Source organism: Bubalus bubalis, chromosome 14, assembly GCF_019923935.1.
Source record: "Bubalus bubalis isolate 160015118507 breed Murrah chromosome 14, NDDB_SH_1, whole genome shotgun sequence".
In the NCBI taxonomy this organism is placed as follows: domain Eukaryota; kingdom Metazoa; phylum Chordata; class Mammalia; order Artiodactyla; family Bovidae; genus Bubalus; species Bubalus bubalis.
Genome location: NC_059170.1, coordinates 40,438,402 through 40,444,215, shown reverse-complemented (window position 1 = coordinate 40,444,215; position 5,814 = coordinate 40,438,402).

The following is a 5,814-nucleotide window of genomic DNA, read 5'->3' as shown; positions in this document are numbered from 1 at the left end:
CCAGAGACCGGCACAGTGTTGGGGGGGGGCATCCTAGGGAGGTGAGGTGGACTGTAACTCAAAGAGAAGGAAAGGATCCTGACAGCAGTGACTCAAGAAAAACATTTATTATTCTCATTTTTACTTGCTGTATAGTTTCTTATGTATCTTTTGTATTTTTTTCTCCCCCCCACCCCCATTGTAGTTGTTGATTTTATTGGCACTATGAAATCTAGTTAAGCTTTTGAGGTTTTTTTTTAATCACACTTTTTATTGTTGTTATAAACCTCTGCCTCTATGTTGGGCCTTTGCAGCTCTGTGGAGTTTTCTTTTTTGTTGTTTTGTTTTTTCATTCCTCTTCCTTTTTTGTTTTTCTCTTAAAATTTTTTTTAACTTTAATTTTTTAAAACATTCCTTTGTTTGCTTTTCCTACTGTTCTTTCCCCCTAGCAGTTAATCTTTAATGTATATAAATTTTTTTTATCTACTTCTGTTTAGCTTTGCATATCTATTCTTTCTTTCTTTTCTTTCTCTCCTTTCCTCTCAACATATTTGTTAGTTTTGTTTTCATTGTTTTATTCCCCACTTGGTGCCTTGCTTTAGTTTAGTTTTCCAGTTTGTGCTTTCATTAGTTTTGTTCTTAACTGGTAGATATCATTTTTGGTATCCTTTGTTCTCTGGGTCAGTCAATCATACTTTATTTTTGTTGGACTCTCTTGATTTTGCTTATGGATGTATATGTATATGTGTATAGTTCATCATTTTAATAATTATTTGCCTGATTTTGTAACTCTCATTTGTCTGGAGTTCATCTATGGTTTCCTATTTTTGAGTATGTGCTTTAATCTCACTTAATGCCATAACAAACCACTTGTGGAGTCTTTGTTCCTGACCAGAGATTGAACCCTGAGCCTCTGCCATGGAAGTACTGATCCAAGACCCTAGACTACCAGAGAACTAATCCTAGGAAGTATAAAATAGTCAGGACTCCCACAAAGGAAATCACTTGAATACAAGACCTGGCATCACCCAACCACCAGTAGCACCCTGTGCAGGACACCTCATCCAAACAACAAATAAAAGAAAAATACATACCTAATCATCAGCAAACAGGATTACCACCTCACTCAGCCTTGCCCATCAGAGGAAAAATAAACAAACAACAAAAAAATAGCATAAATCTCACCCTATATGAAGCTTACACAAATCATTGCACCAACCTTGGCGGTGGGTTGGGGGAGGGGTGCAGGGGGTGGGGAAGAAACCAAAAGGAAGAAAGAATTCAACCTTGAAGCCTAGGAAAAGGAAACCTCAAGTACAATAAGTAAAAAACAAACAAAAAAAAAGAATGAAAAGGCAGAGAAACAGTGCACGAATGAAGGAACAAACTAGAAACACAAAAGTCCAAATAAATGAAGATGAAATAGGCAAACCACCTGAAAAGGAATTCAGAATAATGATAGTAAAAATGACACAAAACCTTGAAAACAGAATGGAGAAAATGGACGAATCAATTAACAAAGACCTAGAAGAATTAAAGAATAATCATACAGAGACAAACAACACAATTATTGAAATTAAAAATATTCTAGAAGGAATCAATAGCAGCATATATGAAGCAGAGAACGAATCCATGAGCTGGAAGATAAAATGGTGGAAATAACTCCTGAAGAGCAGAATAAAGTAAAAAGAATGAAAAGAACTGAGGATAGTCTCAGAGACCTCTGGAACAATATCAAATGCACCAAAAGTCAAATTATAGGGGTCCCCAAAGAAGAAGAGAAAAGGGAAGTGTATGAGAAACTTTTTGAAGAGATTATAGTTGAAAATTTCCCAGCATGGAAAAGGAAATAGTCAATTAAATTCAAGAATCACAAAGAGTCCCATACACAGGATAAACCCAAGGAGAAACACATCAAGACACATACTAATTAAACTAACAAAGATTAAACACAAAGAAAAAATATTAAAAGCAGCAAGGGAAAAGCAACAAGTAACATATAAGGGAAACCCCATACATTTAACAGCTGATCTTGCAGCAGCAACTCTGCAGGCTAGAAGGGAATGGCAGAATATTTTTATTTATTTATTTATTTATTTATTTTATTTTTTAAATTTTATTTTATTTTTAAACTTTACATACTTGTATTAGTTTTGCCAAATATCAAAATGAATCTGCCACAGGTAAGTACTGAAAGGGAAAAATCTACAACTAAGATTGCTCTATGTGGAAAGGATCTCATTCAAAATTGATGGAGAAATCAAAAGCTTTTTAGACAAGCAAAAGTTAAGAGAATTCAGTACCACCAAATCAACGTGATACACCATATTAACAAATTGAAAGATAAAAACCATATGATAATCTCAATAGATGCAGAAAAAGCCTTTGACAAAATTCAGCACCCATCTATGATTAAAACTCTTCAAAAAGTGGGCATAGAAGGAGCCTACCTCAACATAGTAAAGGCCATGTATGTAAAGCCTTCAGCAAACATTATTCTCAATGGTGAAAAACTGAAAGCATTCCCCCTAAGATCAGGAACAAAACAAGGGTGTCCACTTTCACCAATATTTTTCAACATAGTTTTGAAAGTCCTAGATACAGCATTCAGAATAAAAAGAAATAAAAAGAATCCGATCGGAAAAGAAGTAAAGCTCTCACTGTTTGCTGATGACATGATACTGTACATAGAAAACCCTAAAGATACTATCAGAAATTACTAGAGCTAATCAGTGAATTTAGCAAAATCAATACACAAAACTCATTTGCATTTCTATATACTAACGATGAAAAATCAGAAGGAGAAATTAAGGAATCAATCCCACTCACTATTCCAACAAAAAGAATAAATTATCTAGGAATAAACTTACCTAAGGAGACAAAATAATTGTACACAGAAAATTATAAGACACTGATGAAAGAAATCAAAGATGACATATCAGATAGAGAGACATTCCACGTTCCTGGATGTGAAGAATCAATATTGTGAAAATAAGTATACTACTAAACACAATCTACAGATTCAATGCAATCCCTATCAAATCACCAATGGCATTTTCCTAGAAAAACTAGAAGAAAAAATTTCACAGTTCATATGGAAACACAAAAGACCCCAAATAGCAAAAGCAGTCATGAGAAAGAAGAATGAAGCTGGAGGAATCAACCTTCCTGACTTCAGGTTATACTACAAAGCTACAGTCATCAAGACAGTATGGTACTGGCATAAAAACAGGAATATAGACCAATGGAACAAGATAGAAAGCCCAGAAATAAACTCGTGCACCTATGGGTACCTTATTTTTGACAAAGGAGGCAAGAACATACAATGGGGCAAAGACAGCCTCTTCAATAAATGGTTCTGAGAAAACTTGACAGGCACATATAAAAGAATGAAGTTATAACACTTCCTAACATGATACACAAAGATAAATTCCAGATGGATTAAAGACCTAACTGTAAGGCTAGAAACTGTAAAACTCTTAGAGGAAAACAGGTTGAAGACTCGATGACGTAAAACAAAGCAAGATCCTGTATGACCCACTTCCTAGAGTAATAGAAATAAAAACAAAAGTAAACAAGTGGGACCTGATTAAACTTAAAAGCTTTTGCACAGCAAAGGACATTATAAGCAAAGTGAAAAGTCAACCATCAGAATGGGAGAAAGTGAAAGTGAAAGCGAAAGTTGCTGTCGTGTCCAACACTTTGCGACCCCATGGACGGTATAGTCCATGGAATTCTCCAGGCCAGACTACTGGAGTGGGTAGCTGTTCCATTCTCCAGGTGATCTTCCCAACCCAGGGATCAATCCAGGTCTCCTGCATTGCAGGGTGATTCTTTACCAGCTGAGCCACCAGGAAAGCATCCCTATGAAATTAGGTGAAAATTATGTGTCTTGGTCTTGCAGGGGTGTCCATGTATGGATGGGTCCCTGAGCAGTCTTTTTGCCCAGAGGATCTGGAGCAGAGCTGGAGCTGATGTTGGCAGGGTCACCCCTTCTCCAGGGTGTGCTGGCAGCTGGCAGCTTTCAGCTTGGTGGGAGGGGGAGAGAGAGGTTACCCCAAAGCCAAGTATGAGCAGAGGTTTCTGTGCTCACTGGGTGTCCCGACCCTACTGGGCCATGTGGATCCCAAGGTGCTGGAGCAGAACTCTGATGGAGGGGTCCAAACTCATTCCACCCCTTGTAAGTGTGCACTGCCCCTCCTCACCATTGCCCTGTCCAGATGTCTCTGTGTACGTTGCTGTGTATGTTGCTGTGTGTGTTCCTGTGTGTGTCTGTGTTCATAATTGGGTACCTGAAACAACAGGTAAAAATTCAGCTAGATTTGTTTTTTGTCATGACTTTTCTTCATTAGTTTGCTCATCATGCTCCTAGTCCTGGGATCAGCCCAACAGGAAAGCCAAGGGGTCTCAGTCATTTCTGAGTCATCATCGTGCCTGGCCCAAGAATGGCTTTCTGATTCCCGTAAATTTGACTGTTTTTTGAATGCCTTATGTCCCCCAAAACCACACCCCAGTTCTATTCAGGGTTTTATTAATACATGATCTAGTCTATATCTCCACCTTTATTCCTTTGTCTTTGAGTCCCTGTATATGTGTGTGTGTGTGTATATATATATATATATATATATATATATATATATATATTCCTCCTGTAGCTGTAATAACCACTCCAGCTGCTCTTCAGTTTAAGTTTAGAGTTAAGTGGAACAGACACCAGTCTCCAGACAGTCCCCAGGTAGGTTGAAACATTGCACATAAGGTTTTCTCTGATCATTCTGGTTTGAGGGAGGCAACTGGAACTGATCAAGACTGCACTGCCCAGGCAGGAGGAGGGTACAGTTGAGTAATACACAATGAAATTTTTTTGTCATTCTGTTCTGGATTTTTCCTAGTTGCCTGTTCACTTTTTGTGCTATAGATCTTTGTTTGACTGTTTTACAGAGCTCCTATGAGGTTTTTCAGCTGCCTTCTCTTTCTTTTCTTGTCTTTCCATGGCAGACTTCAGTCCTCCCATCTCACCATTTTGCTGACATTGCTGAACATGTTAAATTTTATTTGTCTTCACAATATCCCCGTCTATAAGTGCATCACAATTTCCATTACTCTTTCCAAATTTGTTGTATTTTGTTTATAGGTTTTTCTTTTATGAACAACGTGAACAGTTAGTAAATTATGTAAAATATGTGTCAGTTAGATTATGAGAGTACTATTAGAGTTATATAACTAAGTACAATGTATAAACACTAGAGTCTCTTTGCACACTGCACACGATATCCTAAAACTATTAATAATTAACTTCCAATAAGCTCTTTGCCAAAATTTCTGGTTTCCATATCATATTCAGGATTTAACCAGTCAGGTCTGTAAAGCATAATAGTTTTGCTAGTGGAAAATGTAAAAAGGCAAATTTATTTTCATTTGAAGTTTTGATTCTTTATAAAGGGATTACATTTTCAAAAATGCTTATTAAATGCTTTTAGATTGTGTGATTTGTGTATGTGTGCATGTTTGTACTGTAGACTGTTGTTTCAACTGATGTTTGATCGAGATTGGCTTTGTAATAGAAAAATAAAAAATATTGCTCTTGTGGAAGTTTCTAGTCTAAAATATGGTCAATAACTGTTCAGCTCATATCATCATTATATAATAATGTTCTACTGCAAAAAAAAGCAAACAAGCTAACTGATTTCAATCCTGTTCTTACTCAATGGGAACTGGTTTAATCATGCTCCTCTTACAATATATCTGCTGGCATTGGATGGTGCAGCTGGGGTGTTACCTTCCTGTTATTCCTAACCTGTGAAGGAAGAAGGAAAACATCAATCTGCTTACTCC